Raw genomic sequence first — 25,669 nt, forward strand, 5'->3', positions numbered from 1 at the left:
GCTTACTGCCATCATCGCCACCACCCCTTGGACCTCCCCATCTCCTGCCAACACTGTGACACTAGGCTCAACCTCGCCCGATACAAACCGGAACAGCAAAGCTTCACCCTACTCCTCCAAAACTGCAGATCCCTGCCTAAGCATAGCGCAGAAATCTTCCTGCTAATTGACGAGCGGAACCCGGGCGCCGTCTTACTAACCGAGACCTGGTTAACCCCAGAATGTGATCCAGACGTAAATCAAGCACTCCCCCCTGCCTACCAGATCACTCGCAGGGACCGCACTCGGGGAAAAGGAGGAGGTATTGCAGTCATCCACAAGTCCCTATATCGGTGTCACTGTACGCCGGACCCCATCCCAGATTGTGAAAGCATATCTTTCTGCCTCATATTCACCCCCAACGACAGCCTAACAGGGATACTCGTGTATCGCCCCACAGGCCCTCTAAACCACTTCCAATCCTCACTACCGTCGCAAGCGGACGAATCTGCAATGTCCTCCTCCAACTTCACGGTACTTGGCGATTTTAACATGCACTTTGACAACTGCACGGACAGCACCGCTAATGAGCTAGTCTTTAGCCTGGCCGGCATCCAACTGGATCAACTAATCCGGTCCCCTACTCACAACAAAGGTCATTTGCTCGACCCTGTTTTTAGCAACTGTCCCAACCTCTCGGTTGGCACCATCACACACCTCCCCTGGAGTGATCACTTTCTTATTCCCCTCACTTGGTCCACCCACAAAGTCACTCTCCGTACCCCCACCCCACGAAAACGAGAAACTGGTCAAAACTCCCTCTAGAGCAGTGGGAGAACTTACTGGCTGCCACGAAACCCTCGCTCTCCCAGGACCCCTTACTCGATAGTGGGAAATTAAACAAATGGATCAAGGACTCGCTCGACTCTATTCTCCCCAGCAGGAAAACCGTGTTAAAAAGATCACGAGAGACCGCCTCTTGGTACTCGGAAGAGCTCAGGGAACAAACACGTCAGTGCAGAAAGTTTGAAAGGAAATGGCGCCTGGAATATACCACCACTGATAAAATCAGATATAGGGAAGCCACAAGGGTGTACAAACTTGGAATTACTACAGCCCAATCCACTTACTGTAAAGAGAAAATCATGTCCGCTAGATCCAAGCCTAGAGAAACTTACCAAATTGTCAAAAGCCTTTCCAAAACCTCCCCCCCTGCAGTCACAGCCGATAACCCCACGGTTTGCTGCAACGACCTAGCCAACTTTTTCTATCAAAAAATCAACAAAATATACTCATCCTTCATGACTCCTGCCCCGAGTCCAGCATCAGTGAGCCCCAGCCTTCAACAGCTACAGAACTCCCCCGCCGAGTAACCATGAGCAACCTCCCACCACTAGACCTAGAATCATTTCAATCCCTCGCACAACAGATAAAATCAGGTTCTCCCTCCGACCCAGCACCCCCCGTACGATGACCATGGCCAGCCAAGCCATTCTCCCTACTCTCATGGAGCTATTGAACAGCTCCATGCAAAAGGGAGTTGTACCCCCCACCTGGAAACAGGCGATGGTGAAAGCACTATTGAAAAATCCCAATCTCAATCCGAACGACCCTAACAACTACCGTCCCATCTCCTTGTTACCCTGGGCAAGCAAGATTCTGGAGAAACATGTCAATCTCACCTCACAAAATTCCTCGAAGAAAACCTTCTACTGGACGCCACCCAAACAGGATTCCCCCCAAAACATGGCACTGAAACGGCTCTTCTAGTCAAAATGGAAGAATCTAGGAGGATCTTGGATCAAGGGGGATCAGTGGCAGTGGTCCTCCTCGATCTTAGTGCCGCGTTTGACAAGGTGTGCCACAAAACTCTGTTGCAACGACTGTCGGATCTGTGAGTCTCCGGAGATGCTCTTGCCTGGTTAGAATCTTTTTTGAGTGGAAGGACCTTCCAGGTCTTCGACGGTGACTTCTGTTCCACCAGTAGACCTCCGAGCTGTGGGGTACCGCAGGGCTCTTCCTTAAGCCCCACGCAGTTCAATGCGTACATGAGACCGCTGGCTGGGGTCGTCCATCAATATGGCATCAAGATCATCTTGTATGCGGATGACACTCAGCTAGTGGTCTCCCTGGCATGGAATAACAGCGGCACCCGCAAGCCAACCTGGCTGCCTGTATGGAAGAGGTAAGAAGATGGATGACGGCATCCTCTTTAAAACTGAATGGTGAAAAAACCGAGATCATGCTTCTCGGTCCCCCCTCCCCTACCACCATCGACCAGTTATGGCCCTCCAGCTTAGGCCCACCCTCATCCCCGAAGGAGGACATCAAAAGCCTAGGAGTCTGGCTTGATAAATCTCTTATCCTCAATACCCAGGCAACAAAAACATCAGCAGTCTACTTCAGGCTTATTCGGATGCTAAGAATAATCCTACCGATCCTCCCCTTGAAGCCAAACAAGTCGTCATTCAGGGCCTCACTCAGTCCCGGCTTGACTTTAACAACGTCTTCTACCTGGGATCCCCAGAATACGTATTGCAAAAGCTTCAGCAGACCCAGAACTGCACAGCTCGTACCCTACTCCAGATTCCTCGCAGAGAATCGGCCAAAGCAGGGATTCGATCACTCCACTGGCTCCCTGTTAGGGAAAGAATAAAATGTAAGGCCCTCTGTATTTCCCATCAAGCCTTTCATAGAGCCGCCCCCGAGATCAACCACTCTCCTCCTACCCCCTACTGCCCCGGCAAACAACTTCGATCATAGAATGTATGCTTTGCCGCAGTTCCCCGATTCAAAAGGTCCAGGGCAGGAGGCAGGTCCTTCCCGCTCAATGCTGCCAAACTCTGGAACTCCCTTCCCCCCTCCCTAAGATATAACCAGATACTCTCGTCCTTCTGCAAAGAGCTAAAAACTTTCCTTTTTAGAAACTAACTACCCCCATTCCCCTCAGAGTACTACGCCCTCTATTCAAAGCTTGGACGCCCTCGGGCAGCAGCCGCGCTATACAAATCCCCTTTTCATTTCATTTTCACCTAACATTACGGCCCCCTATTGAATGTGCATCTCAATGTTTAATGAAAAATGTACCCCTTCCTCCTGAATTCTCAGATATACCACCCACTCTGTGGGCAAAGGGGGACACGGATGTTGGATTATTAAACATACCGCCTGTCTCTATAACATTAAAGCCTAATGTGCGTTTACCCCGAATTCCTCAATATTGGATCTCGCCTGAAGGTGAACAGGCTTTGTTGCATGTTATTAGAGATTTGATTAAAAAGGGAGTTGTGGAAGAAACAGCATCAAATATTTGCAATAGTCCCTTTTTGCCGATTTTGAAGAAGGCCCCTCTGGATGGTGATCCTGATTATAAAGATACTTATCGTTTTGTAATTGACCTTAGAGAGGTTAATAAAATAGTGGTTCCCCAATATCCTGTGGTCCCTGATATCACTGCCATCTTAACTATAATTCCCCCTACCGCGCAGTATTTCTCGGTGATTGATCTAAAGAATGCGTTCTTTAGTATCCCCATACATCCCGACAGCCGTCATATCTTCGGATTCTTATTATGTGGCCGAAGCTTCAGATTCTGTCGTGCACCTCAAGGCTATACTGAAAGTCCTAGCATTTATAGTCAAGCTCTTAAAACAGTCTTGGATAAATTCCGGTAATGTTCTCATTCAATATGTGGATGATATTCTGGTGGCATCTGATACGGCGGACGGTTGTAAGGAGGCCACCGTTAAATTGTTGCATCATCTAGCTGCTCTTGGCAATAAGGTATCTCTGTCTAAATTTCAGTATTGTCAACAGGAAGTGACCTACCTTGGTCACTTACTGTCGAAAGCGGGGAGACGATTAACTCCTGACAGAATAACTGTTATTACTGACATGTCTGTGCCTCGTACTCAACGTGATATTCGTGCTTTTCTGGGCATAACTTCTTACTGTCACCAAGGATTCCTAATTTTTCTCTTCTGACTAAACCTTTGTTGCACTTGGTTACAAAAGATGTGCATGAACCCTTACCCTGGACGTATGAATGTCAAGATGCTTTTAAATCTTTAAAATCTGCCCTTTGCTCTGCACCTGTTCTGGGTACCCCAGACTACCGGAAACCTTTTGTACTTATGTGCATGAGGTAAAGAGTTGTTCTCTTTCAGTGTTGACCCAGGATTTTGGAGGAAAACAAAGACCCTGTGCATATTTTTTGGCAGTATTGGATAATGTTGCCCGAGCCCTCCCTAGCTGTCTAAGGGCTACTGCTGCTGTGGCAGTGGCTATTCGACAGTCAGAAGGGATTGTTTTAAATACTGACCTCACAGTGATGGTACCGCATGCTGTGGACATATTACTGAACAGAACAAAAACTCAGCACCTCACGAGTGCACAATTGACTGGTTATGAATTAACTTTATTTGCACCTCACATTAAAATTAAAAGATGTGCAATTCTGAATCCAGCTACATTACTATCCCTCCCTTCGAGTGACCAAAAGGACGATGTCCATGATTGTATATTTAAGACTGAGGAAGAAATGAAAGGATGTGTAGACCTCACTGATTCCCCGTTATCTGACCCGCAAGGGGAATTGTATGTAGATGGCTCTTGTTTTAAGTTACTAGATGGCACAACAACAGCTGATAATGCTGTAACTACTCTTAGAACTGTAGTGGAGACTGCTTGGGTTTCCCAGCACTCAGCGCAAGAAGCTGAACTAATAGCATTATTAAGGGTCTGTGAGTTGAGTGAAGGGTTAATGGTGAATATCTTTACTGACAACCAATACGCCTTTGGGGTGGCCCATAGTTTTGGGCGGCTGTGGAGGGAACGGGGATTCCTTACTTCTCATGGCCAAAGAATACAACATGGCCAGCTGATTGAAAGACTGCTATATGCTTTAACCTTACCAGAAAAGGTAGCTATCATCAAGTGTAGTGCCCACAAGAAAATCACTCATACTACAGGAGAAGGAAATGCTTTTGCTGACCATGTAGCGAAAGAATCAGCACAAACTAAAACGTCCACAATGTTTCCCAGTGTAGCAACTCGATGGGTGGCGGAGAATACAGTATTTGATAACACTAATGAAAGTGTTAAGGAATTACAGAAAGAGGCCACGACTGATGAATTGTTAAAATGGGAACAGGAAATAGGGCGGTTAGATAAGAATGATTGTTGGATTGATTTGACAGACAGACAAAGGTGGCTATTACCCAAAGCTCTGGTGTATGCAGAAGTAGTGATGGCCCATGGCACTGCCCACATTGGAGTAAAAGGTATTTGGTCATTATTGGACCCAGTGTGGAATAACCCTAATATTACTAAAACTGCTGCCCATGTGGTTAAATGCTGCATGGTTTGTTTGCAGCATAATCCAGGAGGAAGAGAAACAGTTCTTAGTGGAAATTTTGCTCCCCCTTCTTTACCATTTGAAGTATTACAGATGGACTACATTCAATTTGACAGAGTAAACAACTTAAAATACGTATTGGTGGTGGTTTGTGCTTTCAGCAAGTGGGTTGAAGCCTACTCTACAAAAGAAAACACTGCCCTAGCTACTGCTAAAGCCCTAATAAAGGAATTTCTGCCTCGATTCGGTTTACCCCGAATTATATGGACTGACAATGGGGTCCATTTTAATGCAGAAATCGTTAACCATGTTTGTGCAGGGTTGCAGAAAAAACAAAAATTCCATGCAGCAGGACACCCACAATCTGCAGGATTGGTTGAGAAATACAATGGCATATTAAAACTGAAAATGGCAAAGATACAGGAAAGTACGGGTTTAAGTTGGCCAGATGCATTGCCCCTAGCATTAATGTCAATACGAGTAACCCCCCATTCTCGGGCTGGGCTGTCACCCTTTGAAGTCGTTTTTGGACGGCCCGCCAATGTATGGGATGTCCCAAGACCCAAATCCTTTTGTGATCTTGATTACCCTTTGATGACAGATTACCTGTACGCTTTAACTAAAGATCTGCGTTCTATTCATCAACAGGTCTCAGCAGTACTGCAGCCACTGCCGGAGGGTGCTGGACATCGTCTGGAACCAGGACAGTGGATCCTTGTGTGGAATTACCAATGGAAATCGAGTCTGGAGCCACGGTGGAGCCGCCCCTATCAAGTCCTCTTGGTCACCCGAACAGCAGTGAAAGTAGATGGGAAGAACAATTGGATACATGTTTCCCATCTTAAGAAGCTACCCTTGCCGCTTCCCTCTGATCAGCAGAACCGAGAAGGAGTTCTAACACAAGAGGGAGAACAAAGGGTACGGTTTGTGCCTTTCTCGGATGCCATTGAAATTGGGCAGGAGAAAAGGTTGTCGATACCGCAAGGAATCAAATCAGCTTTGGTTTCTGAAAATTGTATTGCAGCTGATTCCCCTGAGGCTTCTGGAAGCTGTGTTACGCCAAATGTCCCTGCTGTTGTGTTGTTCCATGATCAGGAGCGACCTGGCCATTTGCGATACAATTTACGACCCCAAAAACTACGCGATACCCCAGTGCCGGAATATAGGAGAAAGGGAAAGACTTTAGTTGCAGGGTAAAAGACAAGTTTGTCTGGGGTATTGAGCGAGACACTGGACTGAACCCGTTGAGAGATTGGAACTAACACATTGCTCTGTTCAGAAAGAAAGACTGTGTAATTAAAAAGGGGGTCTTAAATTGCAACGGTAAAATCCTTGGAGGATGAACTTTGGATGGATAACAAGAGCCTGCCTGTGAGGCTCTAAACGGACACAGGGAGTAGAAAACCGTCTGTAAAGCCTTTTGTAAATATGCTTGATTCATGCACCCATTAAGAAATCAGGCCCAAATCGAGAAAACACCATCTTGGTTTCGTTTCCCGAGCTCTCTCTCGTTAGTGAGGAAAGCATGTGACATACAGCTGAGAGGAGATTCTGAAAGGTCGGCCCAGGCTATGAACAGAGCATTGCCTCTAACGTTAGAAGCCCAAGATCACATCTGCTCTTTCTTGTAGGATGAGCACATTCCTGCAGGCGCCGTGCCTGTACTCCCATGTACCAGAACGAAAGGGAGGCGCCTTCGCTGACCTACCCCCGAAATAGTTTCTGCAGAGCTCAAGCCTAATCTATTGTGCCTTATATGGGTGTTCCTGTTGGCTTCTTCTGATTTGGTACTTTTCCATGTATGGGGTTTCTATGGGTATGTTGAAAGTATATATGCACTGTTTTGAACATGATCCAGCAGTCTCCTCTGCACACCTTTGCGAGCTGTGACCTGAGGGAGGCTCCCCTGTACAGGGCGCTTTGTGAAATAAACGATTGAACCTTTCCATTGCTGACTGGTTTATGTATGGTAAATGAGATATATGGGCTATTGATAAGTATAGCTCTATGGTATATTTTTCTAGTACTTCAACTCTGTCTGGCCCTCCACTGGGCACCAATGTAATGTGGGAAATGCATGGCCAAGTACTGGTTTAGTCTTCAACAATGTCAACGGACATGTGAAAACATTTATTTTAAATCGCACAGATTTGTGTTGTCTATGACCAATCAAGTATAGACATATGTAAAAAGTGTAGGGACAGTGAATCCACCAAAAGGTACACCAAGGGAAATAAGAGCAATGTACATGTTTTCCTTGACCCAGATAGGCAGTGGGATGACCAGGTATGTGTGGACTAGCTGTGCCCTCATTGCTCCAATACAACAATCTAGCAATATCCCAATTTAGCCCCATGTCCAATAATCAAATAGGCATGTTTGCAAAAATATCCAAGTCTGTTGCAGGCCACAAGTAGTGTCCCCCTTAACAATTGTAAAAACGTAACTCTTGGTATATCTACTCACACTCTACGGGGTTGAGAAAGCCTGTTGTGATGGTGCACATTGCATATCACATCCCAAGATGGTGCACACCAATTCACATTGATGAAGGTACGTAAGGGAACAAGTCTATCTGTTACAAATGGAACCACAATGTCTGCTTCAATTAAGTAGAGTTGGCAAAAGAGACTCATTCCAAAGTGCAAGGCGTCAGTTAGCCCCTTCCTGTGGATGAACAATGCTTACAAAATCAGGAACCCTCTCATGCTGTGACCACTGTGAGTGGATAGGGCAATGTGACTAGGGATGTGTGGTGCACAACACATAGCATATAGTTAGAAGCAGTGCCACCATGTCACATATTACATCATTCATGACATGGTCAGTGACATCACTGATGACATCACTGATGACAACTCAAATGACATCACTGACAACATCACTGATGAGAAATAAAATGACATCACTGATGACATCATCCAGTGACTGTATGTTTCTGTAAAGTTAAAATATGTGTTACATATTGAAGAATGAGTGGATGTATAAGTGTCTGGATGAAGGATTTAGTAGATGCATGACAGACTGTATGAGAGAGTGATTAAATGTGTCTCACTGAGTGCATGGGTTAGTGACTAAACTGTCTTAATTTGTGCATCATTATGTCTGTTGTTCTGTAAACTGCTGCATGTGTTGATCAGTAGCTATATGAGTAACTATATGGGTTATTGATTGGTTGCCCAAGTATTTGTATGGGAGAGTGAGTGTGTGTGTGTGGGTGGCTGGGAGGTGTGTGACTCTGTGCATGGATGTGTGAACAGTTGATTCACTAGATGTATGGGTTCAAAACTGCATGTGGAAACAGCTGTATGGATGGTTGACTGTGTGCATGAGTGTAGTCAAAAGTCTTTTATTCGATTGAGCATTTTGTTAATCATAAAAAGTACATCATAATTGTTAAAACATAACCTCATAAAATACACGTTATTAATATTACAATGTTACAGTACAGTTAAGAAGCATAAAAAAAGGGGAAATACACTTTACATCATCTACATAATTAATACAAATTTTCAAGAGTTTAGGTCTTCATTTCTTATTGCTTTACGAATTGTTAAACATGATTTCAAATACATGGCTAAATTCTTTGCCATGTATTGTGATTCGAGCTGTTGCTAGAAACGCTGGTCGACAGGTCCTCAGCCCCATCTGACGCAACACTGGCAAGACCCAGCGTTTGCGTGTTATGGCATAAAAATGGCAAAAAAAAAAAGACTACATGCATGGTTGTTTGGGACGAGACCTTATCGCATGGGCATTTCTCCAATTCATGAGACCAATTTAATTGGTTTGGAAAAGTCACCAATCGAAAAAAACAAATTAAAACGGAACCTGGTTAGTAGGTATTTTTCGTGATTGGATAAATGGTATGTGAGATAAGGCTGTATACCTGGTGACACTTGGACCATCAAGATGTGAGCATTTGTTTGCTTGGGTACTTCGCCGCACAAACGAAGTTCCCTGAGATGATTAAGACAGTGGCACTTAAGGGTTTTTCTGCTTAACTCACTGATTAATGATGGCTCTATGACATATTGGTTAAGATCCAGATCTTTCAAAAAGTTGACAACATATGCCAACCATGGAATATTTTTCCAGAGCGTCAACTCTAAGGAATTTAAGATCAAGGCACGAGTAAGATGGCATTCTGGCTTAGACCAGATACGGTGCCATAGGAGCATTGGTTGACATTTGATGTAATCAGCTAGATAGTCAATCCCAAGCTCAATATGACATCCGTATGTGGGGGCGCTCTGTGGGAGGGCCAACAGGTATTTAGCAAAGCCATTTTGGATTTTTTGGAGTTCAGTCGTGTTTACATAGCCCCATACACCGGCTCCGTATGTAGCAATGCTCTGACATTTGGCTTGGTGAATTTTAAGTAATACGGGGGGGGGGATGGTTTACCCATTTTTCTGGAAAATGAAACAAGGGCAGAGGTGGCACGTTGGTAAAGCAATTTTCTAGTTACCAGTGCCCTTTTCCATGTTAGCTGTTCGTCTATTAGGATACCCAGATAGGGGTATTCCCTAACACGTTCCAGTTTGGATTGCTCGATGCAAAGATGTTTAGAGCTTTTCACCTTGGGCCCTGTTTGCATGACAAAGGTCTTGGTCTTTTTCACCTTTAACCCAAGTGAGAGCATATAGTTACAATATTTATCCAACTGTTTCTGTAGCTGTACTAGGGACCTAGCGAAGATTACTGAGTCATCAGCATAAAGTAATGCTGGGATAGGGCGATGATTATTAGTAGGTAAATCCTGACTCCCTTCAAGCATTGCTGCTTCCAAACCATTGGTGTATAAATTAAACAGGAAGGGAGCCAGGACACAGCCCTGTCTAACTCCGCAAGTAATTGGGAAAGAAGATGTTAATTCGCCACTTGTTCCAAATCTTACGCAAGCAGAAGCTTCAGAGTAAAGCTCGCGCAGAAATTTGATGAGCGGCGGATCGGCTCCCAACTCCTCCAAAATAGACCACAGCTTAGCATGAATTACACAGTCAAACGCCGCACTAAGGTCGACGTAGACCATGAATAGATTACCCCGTTTAACTCCCACATACTTTCCTATCAGAAGTGTCAAGTTTAAAGCCTGTTCTACAGTACCCAGTCCCTCCCGGAATCCATACTGGAGGTCGGTAAGGATGTTATTTTCTGCCGCCCAATCCTGTAAACGATCAAGAATTAGGCGGCCCGCGACTTTACCCAGTGAATCCAGGAGGGAGATGGGCCTGTAGCAGGCAGGGTTATTTCTGTCCCCTTTTTTAAAAATTGGGAGAAGTATGGAGGAGGACCAAGAATCCAAAAGGCCAGTGCTTAACACTGCCGCCATTAGCTGGGTGATGATTGGGGACCATAAATCGATGTTAGAGACAAATATGTCAAGTGGGACCCCATCCGGGCCGGGAGCCTTTCCAGTTTTTGAGGAGGATAATGCACTTATAACCTCCCCCAGGGTGAAAAATAAATCAATTGGATACGCCCCTTTTCCTGGGCACACAGTTGCTTGACTGTGTTGCGCCGCGCTAACCAGGGGGAGATCACTAAAGATCTTGGAAAAGTGAGTCACCCACTCGTCCGCGGTCACTGCTACATCTAGGTGTTGATGGGTGTTGGCCTCAAGCATAAATGGAGATTTGACTACCTGCCAGAACTGGGAGCTATCCTTTGTATGGCAGCTCTCGTGTAGTTGGGCCCACAGTTTTCTCTTATGCTCTTTTTTACATCTGGTTTGGGCTTGCTTGTATTCCGATCTTAATTTGGCTACTTTGACCTTGTCTCTGATTGGGTTATGGAGTTCTTTCTTTAGGGCGGTTAGTGCTTTCCTACATGCCGTAGCGAACCATCTTGGGTCGGGATGAGTACCTGGTTTACGGGTTCGAACTAACTCGTTCTGAATGGTTTTAAGGATTTCCCCGAAACTGGAAATAATTTGCTTGGGGGTAGAATCCTCTTTTAGGCAGGTGTTTATCCAAGGGAGTGCCTTAGTTATGATCTTGGTTGATGTTGCTAGTGGATCTACCTGTGACCATTTCACGGAATAACCATTGGTTCTATCAATACTTAGTGCTTTTTGGGTCAGTAAACTCTTCCGTGAGAAATGGGGAACATTCATAGATAGCTTTAATACAATGCTGTTGGGGAAGTGATCGCTTGATACTTCTGTTCCTGTAGTAAACTGATAAAGTGTACCCTTTAAAGTATAAGAACACAAAATAAAATCTATGGTGCTACAACAACCCCTGCCGTGAAAAGTAGATTTGAAATCCACGGGAGGGTCTACAAGTTCATTGGCGTACAACATTTCTAGAGACATTAAGCTATCATTAAGGGAGTCTCCTACCGGGGAGTGGGTAAAATGTGTCAACGGGCAATCGTTTTCGTCTAAAAGGCCACAATCAGTTTTCTTATAGTTTGGACACAGTTGTACATTGAAATCACCTCCCCATATTACATTACACAATGTAGATGAATGTTTAGCACGTTGTTCACTTATAGACATGGTAATTGCTGACACAGTTTTCATACATTCTACCTGGGATAAGTTGTTGTAAAAATTAATAATACTATATGACGTACCATTTTTAAAAATAACCAAGAATTTGATAATTCGGGGTAGTACATAATATGGAGATTTTTCTTACTGTGAGGTTATTTGAGATGTATATGACGAGACCCCCCATTGGTCTGCCATGTGTTGATGGGCAGGCCGGAGAGGGAAATGTTAAGTAGCCTTGTATGTGCAATGGGTCAATTGTCCAGGTCTCTTGCAAACAGATTATCTGGTGTGTGGTAACAAAGTCCAACCAGGATGCCGATAGAATCTTGGTTCGAAGACCTGCCACATTCCAAAACAGTATTGATACTAAATGGGACAACGAGGTTTCATCAATGGGTACAGATCTTCCTTTCTGTGCTGGAGTTTTTGGGGATGCACAGGGACCGGTTTTGAGGGGGGAAGGCAGAGTTACACCTTGATTGGAACTAGTAACAATAGAGCAAGACAGGGTGAGGTCACATTGGTGAGAATCTTCAACCTCTGTGTCAATTATATCTGTTTCAATTATATCTGTTGTAGTTGTTGAAGATATCACTTTGGCCAGTGGACTTGAGGGTTGAGAGAGGCTTGATAGCATTGAAGGTGATAAGCCAGGTAGGGGTGAGATCCCATTTTCCAGTCCCTGGACTGCTGGTGGTCAATCTACCATCTCCAGGCAGTCAAACCTGTTGTAGGTGGAAACACCCCTCCAATCTGGAAATGGCATGGTTTCTCTGCCACCTTGTCCTGACCAAGTTGACCAATTCATTTTACTGTTCCAGTTGCCTACCTGGGTCCAGTTCCATTCAGGGCCTGGTGCTAGGGATTTAGCTGGGGGGTAGAAAAAGGCTAATCTTTTTGTAGAGATTCCTTCAGGAGAAGTTTGGGGCCCCCATGAGGAAATAAGTTCCACAGTTTGGGGATCTTCAAAATTTATTATTATACAGTCCCCTGGGATCAGTTTTGGCTCCTTCCCTACCCAGGGAACTCTGCGAACTGATACAACTCTGTTGTTAGCATAGGGCGGAAGTGGCCGGTTCATTGACAACCAGTGTAGTACCTTGTTTTTTAGAGACCATCCAGGCTCGTCAGAGTTAATGTGCAGCTCTGGAACCCCAGTCATAATGATAACATATGGTGTGGCTTCTGGGGGGAGGTAAGCTGGGCGCGCTCCATTGCGTCTCGTGTTATAGGCTGCGTTTTTGGGGACAGGTGTCTTTTTAGGAGCTGAAGTCTTTTTTGGGGCTGGTGTCTTTGCTGTAGTTAGAGTGGCTGATGAATTGGTGGGTTGGCCCTCTGATACAGATGAAGCAGGGAGGGAAGAAGTAGCAGAAGTAGCAGAGTTTTTTGCAGCAGTTTTAGCTGCTGTATGCTGCACGGTTGTCGAAGTTGTATTAGCTGGTTTTTGTTAGTTCACCATTGTGGTAGTCACCACTTTGGGGGCTTTAAGTGATTGTGGAGGATTTATTCCCCCTGGGTTTTTTTGTTTTGGGTTATGTACTTGGGCCACAGAAAGTGAGGGCGTAGGGATCGAGCTTTTCTTAGCTTTTAAATCAGATGTTAGTATAGCTAAAGATTTTTCGATTTTTAATAATGATACCTCTAAAGGTTGGAGATGCTGTTTTATTAAGGCCTCTATGGAGGCCAGTATGTGGGTATCATGTGTATTTGGATCCCGCCTAATACATGTGTTGCCACTCGAGATAAGATTATGCGTGTCAGATGAAAGGTTTATTATTTCTGGCGTTGTGGTAGTGGTCGGCTGTTGAGACTTAGCCGAGTGAGTTAAAGCTTGAGCTAGAGAAGGAGAATTTTCAACAAGTTGTGATGAGAAATCCTGTCGTGTGTTAGTATTATTTTGTAGAGATTTCTTATTTCCTTTTTTGCCCTTACTCTTCTTCGGGATAGCACCTTCTCTCTGGCCCCTCGTGATGGGAGAGGAAAGGTCCTCATCTGGAGGGTTTATGAAGAGAGTCGGAGTTCTCTCAAGTGATGGGGGAAGGTGAGATACAGAGGATTGGGATATTTGTGTTGTAGAGAGATCGATAGACACCGACAAATCTACAGTCCCAGGAACCATTGGGGTCTCTTGTTGTGTACCAGGGACTAAGATGCGTTGAGGTGTTACAGCGGAGGCCAAAAGTCCCAATGAGGAACGCCTGGCTGCAGCTAAGTCCTGCGAGACCCTCCTTTCTAGTAAGAGGACACCTTGATTGATAGCATCGTTTGCCTTGGCGATAAATTGATCTATTGGCCCTATAACCTGGGCAGTGTGAGTAAGTTTGCTGTTTCTGGTAATTCTGGGTGACATAGTAACAGTATCAAGGGACTCAATACCAGAGTGCAAAGGAACAAAACCCGGGTAATAATTTTAGTAGGAACACAATAAATGAAATGAAATGTCAGAGGGGTGGCCCAGTCCAGTCTTACCCGGGCTTGAACTGGATTAAACGGGCCCGCCCTTGGCCCGGGCTTCGCTCGGCGTCCCGCGAGACGGGGGTGACTGGTAATTTATGCACCTCCTGGCGCGCAATTGACGCGGGTTGCGTCCCGAAGGCTCTTGGGAGTTGTAGTTTTTTCCCACCCCGCACTCCGCTCGGCAGCCTCACCCCGAGGTGGGACAGGGGTCAGGCGGCGGGAGGCGGGTGGACAAGAAGCACAGCGGGTTGCAGGGTCAAGAACAGGCTTTGAGTTCAGCCAAAGGGTCCAGGCAGCAGCGGATCGCCTCACAGTAAGTCCCCCACTCGACCGGGGTGACTGGTAATTTATGCGCCTCCTGGCGCGCAATTGACGCGGGTTGCGTCCCGAAGGCTCTTGGGAGTTGTAGTTTTTTCCCACCCCGCACTCCGCTTGGCGGCCTCACCCCGAGGTGGGACAGGGGTCAGGCGGCGGGAGGCGGGTGGACAAGAAGCACAGCGGGTTGCAGGGTCAAGAACAGGCTTTGAGTTCAGCCAAAGGGTCCAGGCAGCAGCGGATCGCCTCACAGTAAGTGCATGAGTGTATTGGTGAGTGAATAAATATTTCAGTGCTATATGTCAAAGTAAGTACATATGTAAAACACAATACATGTGAGAGTTGACATATATAAATTACTGTGTATAATAGCTAGTGAATGTTTGAGTGGCTGCATGGATCATTGAAAACTTGTATCAGTGATTGTATAAGAGAGTAAATATGTGTTAGAATAAGTTTCAATAAGTAAGGTGTGTATAACTGTATAGTTGAGGAAATGGAGGTGTGATTGATTCTTTGCATGACTGACTAGGTGTATGAGTAACTCTATGGATGAGTGACAATCTGTGAGTGTCTGTTTACACTGAGTGTATCTAAGGTTATATTAGAGTCTGAAGAGATTCATCATATTATCACATGAATGACGTCATCAGTGATGTTGTCAGTAATGTCATTTGAGATGTCATCAGTGATGTCATCAGTGATGTCACTGACCATGTCATGAATGATGAAATATGTGACATCATCAGCAATGGATTGCGGGTGCGCGATATATAGTTAGTGCAACTTACGATATATGCGAATTTCTATGGTTTTGTGTGAGTAAAATAAGGTTTTGTAAATGCTAATCCCTAACTATATATGGTCTATAACCTATGTTTTTTTCAGTGAATTTTTAAGGTTTTGTAAATGCAAATTCCTAACTATATATGGTCTATAACCTATGTTTTTTTCAGTGAATTTCAATGGTTTTTTTAATAGCAAATATCAAAAGCTGTAAAATGTATTCTTATTTTAATGGAAAAATAAATTTTATATGTATTTATTTAAAAAAATGTATGCATTTGCCAAGCCCTGACCTCTTAATAGTGCACTGTGGTGGAAATTATTTGGGCACTATGACTGGGGTAGGTCTGGAAATGGTTTTCAAAGACACCTTTGAGCAATTGATGGCACTTTTTTCCTCAAACTGCCTTGGTATATTCAAATATATGCTAAAGACAGAAATGGAGGTGGTCCAATCAAATTTGTCCACAAATTGAGAAAGCGAGGAAGCATATAAATAAGTTTGTTTCAGCTTACATGAGAAACCATGGAATGGGCTCCATCTACAACAATAACTTGTGTTACTACATGCAAGATATCTACAGAGGGAGATGGTGTGCACTTCTCAGATGAGGGGAACAGAGTTTTCATCCAGAATTTAAGACTGTGTATTGGTACCTACTTATAAGTACCCAAATCTTCCACAGACCCAAAAACTCTTTTCAGAGCTACCCAAACTATGATCACTGTAAATAAATTTTAAATGTAACTTTTTTTTCTAATTTTCACGATTTACGCTTTCCGGAGCGCTAGCCGGTTCGCGCACCGGGCGCTAACCGCGCGATAATTTGAAAAAAAATGTTTTCTTTTTTTTGAGCATATATGAGCCTCCTCATCCACCCTCACAAAACATAGGGGGTCAGGATATGTCTCCCTTGCCCCCTTTTACACAATCCCAGCATTGTTTATCATCCATCTTGTGTCCAAATTAAACCCTTACGCAAGATGGCGGACCCCCGTTACAGTGCCAGTAAGCTACCCGGTGCGCGAACCGGGGCGCGCAACGGCACACGCTGCAAAAAAAATGTGGGTAGTTAATGTACCAAAAAAGCACTGGAGACACTTTCACCAAATTTGGAATAGTCCCTACTACATACCAGTCCCTACCATTTTCCCAAATTTGATGGAATTCCATAGAGCCTTTCAAGTTGTATTTTTATGTGCTGACATTTGATTGGTTTGCTACATGAATATATATGAAAAATAAGAGGGAAAGGCAGCCATTTTGACTGGAACTCCCTGAGGCACATTTACAGAGCATTTCCTGAGAAACCTAAGACACTTTTCCAACGGTAAGTTAATAGTTTCTAAGGAGAAATATGTTGTGCACCTAAAGTTATTTTTATAAAAATGTTTCCTGTTAGATATTTACTGTCCCTCAGTTATAGTTATAGATTGAGTTAGGCTTCTCTGTTGTAGTCATGGATTGAGTTAGACTTGATCACATGCAATACTTTATATTTCTACTTCCTGCCTTGTAGAGTACACTGCCCAAACATAAATTCACTCTTAAAAACTCAGAACTATGTTGTACACGTTAAGTTAAAAATAAAAATGTTGAAGTTTCTTACTTAAACTCTATTTCTCTCTCTCTTTTTATTCTACCTTAACAACAATTATGGATAAAAAAGCACAGGGACCCAAAGTGCAACCTGTAATACAGGACAATATTGACGCTTTTTTCAATGTGACAGTAGACGAACAACTGTTGGAATTTATAGACAATTTTGATAAACAAGAGACAATTTATGAAAATAAAAATCATGAAATTTCAGATGAAGTACTACTTGAAATTTCCAAAGATTTTTAAAATTTATATCAATAAAATTTTGTTTATAAATTAAAATTTGTTTAAGACATTATTCATTCTTTTTCGAAATTTAAGATATAATACTAGAGTAATTATAAAGAAGTCAGACTACTGGTAAAGAGTACAACATTTTTATATTGCTATGTGCTCAGGGAGTGCTCAAAGGACCTGTTTCTACTTTCCCATGAATCTAGGAGAATAATTTACTTACTTGATGTGTTTTAAAAATGTGTTTTTTGACTTAAAATGGCTCAAAGGCTTTGTAAATATGCCCCATGCTGACTATAAATCTCTAGCAGTATATATCAAGAAACCTAAATGACTTCAATAAACGTTTTTAAACACATCAAGTAAGCAAATTATTCTCCCCATTCATGGGGAAGTTACTTAAAATGCCCTAACACACATGAGGGCGTATTTACAAGGCCCTTGCACCACTTTTGCATCACTTTTAACATGGGGAAAATAACTTGAAAGTGGCTCAAAGGCCTTGTAAACATGCCCCATGCTGGCTATGAAACTCTAGCAGTGCATATCAAGAAACCTAAATGACTTCAAGAAACGTTTTTATACACATCAAGTAAGCAAATTATTCTCCCTGAATCATGGGGCAAGTGAAATATTTGTTTAAAGATGCAGACACCATTTTTTCCTTCTCTGGGGTAGATCTGGAAATGCTTTTAAAGGACAGCTTTGAGCGATTGATGGCACTTTTTCCTCAAACTGCCTTGGTATATTCCAATATATTAGTATCAAAAGAGAGGAGTCTTGGGCTATTACTGCTCTTATCAGAGCAGAAGGTCCATACACGACATGCCCAATTAACACAGAATACAAAGATTGTTGCGATGTTCCTACAGACAGGGGAAGGTGTCTGTACAGTCTGTAGTGCAAGTGGATTAGAACAGGGTAGCCTGGTGGTCACCCTGGGAATCCATTTTGTTGGATTTAATGCCCTCACACACCCTTTCAGGTGTCATGCTTCATCATTTGGGCCTGCTCCTCGTTGGGTCGGCGGTGCAATACCCAACGGGCAACACCTCATAGAGGGGCTCTTTGGCGGAGATCTTTTTCCAACTGCCGTATAGATGAAGTGCGGGTATGGGGCCAGGATTTAGGGTAGACGTAGTGGAGTGAGATAAAGTAAAGCTAGTGGTACCGGAGAAACTTTATTCAGGAGGGCCACTGCTTTAGTTAAAACCAATTTCCTAGAGGAGAGTAGTGGAAAGTAATGTTTCCTGCTCTCTTCTGGAGTGTGTTAGAGTCCGGTCGACATGTTTCTCGCTACTCTAAAATTTATTGAGCGATTCTTCAGGACCAAGGGGACTAATTTAGCAAGTATCTAAGTGAGAATGTAACTGTCTACACTATTGTCACTGGATGTGGTGTATGTGGGCTCATATGGCTACCATCCTAGTGGGTGAAAAAAGGGGAGGGGAAACTATATTACCCTTCTCCAGGTTGCGATTGTTAATACCTGTTGGGAACAAAGAGAAGGGATAAAAAAAAAAACATATCGCGAACAAGTTGTAACACATTGCTTTACAGACTGTGATACCTGTGTATAACGCATGCTGTGATTCATGCGTGGCGCAGCATAGTTACACACATGTGACAAGTACTCTCAACAGTGGCAATTCAGTGGGAGTGACTTGTGAAAGATAAGACCAAAATCTTGTGTTTAAAAAGAAAATACTGATTTGGTATTTAATGCACGCAGTTATTCATGACTCACCTAAAGTTAAAAACAATCAGACAACTACAGTGTCCAGCGGGTAAAGCTTCAGGAGATCTTCCACCACAATGCTATATATAGGGGGAAAGATCTCAGTTGTATTTGGCACAGATCATAGTATCCTGGTGATGTTATAAATCTAAGGGCAATGGAATACATGAATATACGAAGACTCATTTTGCAGTAGTACTCAAAGAATGTGTCTAATTACCCAGCATGTTCAACATAAGCAATATTATTCAGCACTGAGAGCGTTTTCAGAGGTGATGTTGTGGCTCAGACAAGTGCGATAAGTGGTAAGTTACTCCATTGGGTGAGGCAATTATAAAGTTTTGTAGATGGAGTATTCCTTATCATGGTTAAAATAATGCTCTGTCTGTTATGACTTATAACCCAGGGGCATTGTCTTTGTGTGTGTCTAAATGAAACTGCCCCAAAGATATATGTAATTTTGTTAAATATAATAAAAATGATGTCCGGCGTATGTCAATTGGTGAACATTAGAGAATTCTGTGTTCAATTAAGAGTTCAGCCTAGTCCTGCTTAAGTGCTCATGATCCAGTTCAAAAATCAAATTGCAAAACCTGGAATCCGTTATACTAAACAGGTGAGATTCGGGTTTGTAATCCTACTCGGGTTCTTCTAAAAACGGAACAGACAAGTGTCCGCCCGTTTAGATTTACACTGAGGAACTAGGCGGCTGTTTGCGGTAAACATACTGCTCCGGTTCCTTTTTAAACAAACGTGCGCCCGTGTAAGTTATACACGCGAGCGCGCTGTTGTGTTTGTGATATCACTGGTTGGGTTTCACCGCGTGTGTGTACACGCCGGTAATCTCTCTTACTTGGCTATATTTTTTTATATGTCAACCAAGCGTACGCCCGTGTACATTATACACGCAGGTGCGCTGTTGTGGAACCATATGTGGTATTACCGGTCGGGTTTGGCCGCGTGTGTGTGCACGATGTTAATCTCTTTGGCATTTTTTCAGTATATCATTTTAAGCTAGAGGGACGGCCGGCTGTGTAGATAACGCGGCGTGAGACTGAAGTCACTGCCAGGCATTACTGTTATTAAACATTAAAGAAGGGGGAGCGCATTTCGTGACACTTACTTGATGAATGCCTGAGCTTCGTGTCAAGCACCTACCCCTCGCCGCTGGACCCGGGTGGAGGCAGTGGGAGGGGTTGGAATTGTTTATAAGGGAAGTTAACGTGGATCCCATTGGTTAACAGTAATGGCAGACATCTTGTAGTGGTAGATGGTTGCTATATGTTTATATCCAGAAACAGCTAGGTGCCTGTACGATTAGGTATCTGTGTGTGTATTAAAATGGAACCTACAATGTTGGGTAACGAGCCTCACATTAATATAATTGATTAAATAATCACTTGTTATAGCTGGGTTTATTATCGCAATGCATTGGGGGGGGGGGGGGTTAATCGTTTTTTTCTACCCCGTGTTGGACTGTGGATCAGACAGCAAGCATAAAGCTATCTTACTGGGTTTTGCAGTACATGTTAAATTCTGTATTAAAGAATTACATTAATGAAATACCAGCCATTTATAATGGTTTTAAACTATTCTTGTCTTAGATCTCGCAACAGAGTGGATATTTTTAGGATATATGGGGGAATGTATACTTGGGGTAGTCTAGTGCCAAGACTATTATCTCAATTCTTAAGGGAGCAGTATATGGTTGGATCATTTTAGTGTTGGTAGTGTATGCACTAAAATGGTCATTTCAAAGGCTAGCCCAGGGTATGTCTTTGTTTAGGCCCTTGCTGCTGGAGGACAATCTGTGAATCCAACGTGGTTCCTTGTAGAACAGTCCTTCCTTAGATGTCTGGGGACTGGCTTTGAGGACAAGCCATTGGAGAGAGTCAGCTGTATGTTGCATTTCTAGGAAATGCTTGCACATTTTGGTGTGATTCTTTTTGCACCTGAAATTGCTTCGGTGTTCGGATATCCTGGTCTTTACATTGCGTGTTGTCATGCCTATATAATATAGGTTGCACGGACATATGATGAGGTAAATACAGTTAGAGCTATTGCAATTTGTATGGCCTCTCATTTCCCACTTGAAGGTGTCAGATAAGGTGATAGATTTGTATTTTTTGGTGAGGGGGCACGCCGTGCAGTTCCCACATGGGTAGTGTCCGATGACGGGTGGCAGACCCCATAATGTAGCTTGCCGGTTGGGTTCATTTTTTGTCTTTGGTCTGGTATGGATCAGGATATCTTTCATGTTCCTTGACCTTTTAAAGGCAAACCTCGGTTGGTCTATCTTGAGGGTGCCAGTGTTTAGGATGGAACGGTGGTGTTTCACAATTTTCTTTATTTTGTTTGATATTGGTGTGAAAGTCGTCACACAAGTCATGGGTTGGGCAGTTGCAAGGTCTCGCTCTCTGGGTTCAATCAGGCTCTCCCTATTGTTGTTCTGAGCTCTTTTCAAGCTTCTTTTTATGTCTCTGGTAGGATATCCTCTTTCCCTCAGGTTCCTTGAAAGGATAGCAGACTCAGTTCTGTAATTGGTCATGGTGCTACAATTGCGCCGTATCCTGAGGAATTGCCCATACGGTAAGTTGGATCGTAGGGCTTTAGGATGATGGCTGTGGTAGTGGAGCAGGCTATTGCGATCAGTGCTTTTTTTGAATAAGGTAGTATTCAGGGAACCACTTTCCAAACATATCGTGAGATCAAGAAACGCTATGTGATTATTTGAAACAGGCATGGTAAACGACAGATATGGATTAAGAGCATTCATCCATGCAAAAAACTCTTTGTACGAGTCTTCGCTGCCAGACCAGAAGATCAAAATATCGTCTATATAGCGTTTATATAGCTTTATGTTCTCATGGAAGGGGTTAGTTAGAGGGGCTATGTTGGTTTCTTCAAAATGTGCCATATACAGACATGCTACACTGGGGGCTACAGTACTCCCCATGCAAGTTCCTTGTACTTGGTGGTAGTAGGTACCCTTAAATTCGAAGTAGTTCTCAGTTAGGACCTTTTCTGCACATTCCATGATGAAGCTGATGGGCGTAGCAGACGTCCACTCAGTCTTTTCCAAAGCAGTGGCTATAACACCTAGGGAGGCCCTCTGTGGGATGTTGGTGTAGAGGGCCTCAACATCTAGGGTTAACAGGTAATCGATAGAACTGGTCTCATTGTAATCCTGTAGAAAGCGTAGTAGATCTGTGGTATCCTGAATGTAGGAAGGTATTTGTTTTACAAGGGGCTGTAAGAAGTGGTCGCAGAATTTGGAGAGTGGTTCCAGTACTGAGTCTATCCCGGAAACAATAGGGCGACCCGGAACTGGAGTGACCCCTTTGTGTATCTTTGGCAACGTGTAGAAATACGGAACTTTCGGGTTCTTTTTAACAAGGAATTCAGCCTCCTTCTTACTAAGCCAGCCCTGACATTCTGCTGACTCCACCATACTCACAATTGATAATGCGAGTCGTTCTGTAGGGTTTTGGTTAATGGCCTTGTAGTATTTTGTGTCATTAAGTTGTCTTTGACATTCTGTCTCGTAATCTACAGTATCCATTAATACCGTGGCGCCACCCTTGTCTGCTTGTTTGATTGTTAGCAGAGGGTTGTTGGATAGGACATCAAGAATCGTTCTTTCTTCTCTCGACATGTTGCCGTATGTCGAGGTGTTGGTTAGTTTGTTGATGTCTCTCAAGACTGCTTGTTCATAAGTTAGAACTTCGCTGGGTACCATGCCGCTATGAGGGGTAAAGGTAGAGGCGTTATGTAACCCTGAGTCCTCTATGGGTTCTTGTGATTTCCCATAAAAATTTTCATCATTATATTAATGTGAGGCTCGTTACCCAACATTGTAGGTTCCATTTTAATACACACACAGATACCTAATCGTACAGGCACCTAGCTGTTTCTGGGTATAAACATATAGCAACCATCTACCACTACAAGATGTCTGTCATTACTGTTAACCAATGGGATCCACGTTAACTTCCCTTATAAACAATTCCAACCCCTCCCACTGCCTCCACCCGGGTCCAGCAGCGAGGGGTAGGTGCTTGACACGAAGCTCAGGCATTCATCAAGTAAGTGTCACGAAATGCGCTCCCCCTTCTTTAATGTTTAATAACAGTAATGCCTGGCAGTGACTTCAGTCTCACGCCGCGTTATCTACACAGCCGGCCGTCCCTCTAGCTTAAAATGATATACTGAAAAAATGCCAAAGAGATTAACATCGTGCACACACACGCGGCCAAACCCGACCGGTAATACCACATATGGTTCCACAACAGCGCGCCCGCGTGTATAATGTACACGGGCGTACGCTTGGTTGACATATAAAAAATATAGCCAAGTAAGAGAGATTACCGGCGTGTACACACACGCGGTGAAACCCAACCAGTGATATAACAAACACAACAGCGCGCTCGCGTGTATAACTTACACGGGCGCACGTTTGTTTAAAAAGGAACCGGAGCAGTATGTTTACCGCAAACAGCCGCCTAGTTCCTCAGTGTAAATCTAAACGGGCGGACACTTGTCTGTTCCGTTTTTAGAAGAACCCGAGTAGGATTACAAACCCGAATCTCACCTGTTTAGTATAACGGATTCCAGGTTTTGCAATTTGATTTTTGAACTGGATCATGAGCACTTAAGCAGGACCAGGCTGAACTCTTAATTGAACAAAGAATTCTCTAATGTTCACCAATTGACATACGCCGGACATCATTTTTATTATATTTAACAAAATTACATATATCTTTGGGGCAGTTTCATTTAGACACACACAAAGACAATGCCCCTGGGTTATAAGTCATAACAGACAGAGCATTATTTTAACCATGATAAGGAATACTCCATCTACAAAACTTTATAATTACCTCACCCAATGGAGTAACTTACCACTTATCGCACTTGTCTGAGCCACAACATCACCTCTGAAAACGCTCTCAGTGCTGAATAATATTGCTTATGTTGAACATGCTGGGTAATTAGACACATTCTTTGAGTACTACTGCAAAATGAGTCTTCGTATATTCATGTATTCCATTGCCCTTAGATTTATAACATCACCAGGATACTATGATCTGTGCCAAATACAACTGAGATCTTTCCCCCTATATATAGCATTGTGGTGGAAGATCTCCTGAAGCTTTACCCGCTGGACACTGTAGTTGTCTGATTGTTTTTAACTTTAGGTGAGTCATGAATAACTGCGTGCAATAAATACCAAATCGGTATTTTCTTTTTAAACACAAGATTTTGGTCTTATCTTTCACAAGTCACTCCCACTGAATTGCCACTGTTGAGAGTACTTGTCACATGTGTGTAACTATGCTGCGCCACGCATGAATCACAGCATGCGTTATACACAGGTATCACAGTCTGTAAAGCAATGTGTTACAACTTGTTCGCGATATGTTTGTTTTTTTATCCCTTCTCTTTGTTCCCAACAGGTATTAACAATCGCAACCTGGAGAAGGGTAATATAGTTTCCCCTCCCCTTTTTTCACCCACTAGGATGGCAGCCATATGAGCCCACATACACCACATCCAGTGACAATAGTGTAGACAGTTACATTCTCACTTAGATACTTGCTAAATTAGTCCCCTTGGTCCTGAAGAATCGCTCAATAAATTTTAGAGTAGCGAGAAACATGTCGACCGGACTCTAACACAATCCAGAAGAGAGCAGGAAACATTACTTTCCACTACTCTCCTCTAGGAAATTGGTTTTAACTAAAGCAGTGGCCCTCCTGAATAAAGTGTCTCCGGTACCACTAGCTTTATTTTATCTCACTCCACTACGTCTACCCTAAATCCTGGCCCCATACCCGCACTTCATCTATACGGCAGTTGGAAAAAGATCTCCGCCAAAGAGCCCCTCTATGAGGTGTTGCCCGTTGGGTATTGCACCGCCGACCCAACCAGGAGCAGGCCCAAATGATGAAGCATGACACCTGAAAGGGTGTGTGAGGGCATTAAATCCAACAAAATGGATTCCCAGGGTGACCACCAGGCTACCCTGTTCTAATCCACTTGCACTACAGACTGTACAGACACCTTCCCCTGTCTGTAGGAACATCGCGACAATCTTTGTATTCTATATTCCAATATATGCCAAAGACAGAAATGGAAGTGGTCCAATCAATTTTGTCCACAAATTGAGAAAGCGAGGAAGCATATAAATAAGTTTGTTTCAGCTTACATGACAAACCATGGAATGGGCTCCAACAATAACTTATGTTACTACATGCAAGATATCTACAGAGGAGATGGTGTGCACTTCTCAGATGAGGGAAACAGAGTTTTCATACAAAATTTAAGACTGTGTATTGGTACCTACTTATAAGTACCTAGAACTTACACAGAACACAAACGCTCTTTTCAGAGCTACCTTAACTATAATTACTCTTTTAAAATTTCGAATGTACCTTTTTTCACTAATTTTCACTTATGTTCGCTTCCCGGTTCGCTACCCGGTTCGCGTACCGGCAGCTAACCACGCAAAAAATTAAAACAAATTTTTTTCCGACATATATGAGCCTCCTCAGCTACCCTCAGAAAACCTAGGGGGTCAGGATACGTTTCCCGTGCCCCCTTATACCCATTTCCCACATTGTTTTTCCTCCATCTTGTGATTAAATTCGACCGAAACACAAAATGGTGAACTCCCGTTACGCTACCGGTGAGCTACCC

This window comes from Lissotriton vulgaris, chromosome 9, assembly GCF_964263255.1.
Source record: "Lissotriton vulgaris chromosome 9, aLisVul1.2, whole genome shotgun sequence".
In the NCBI taxonomy this organism is placed as follows: Eukaryota; Metazoa; Chordata; class Amphibia; order Caudata; family Salamandridae; genus Lissotriton; species Lissotriton vulgaris.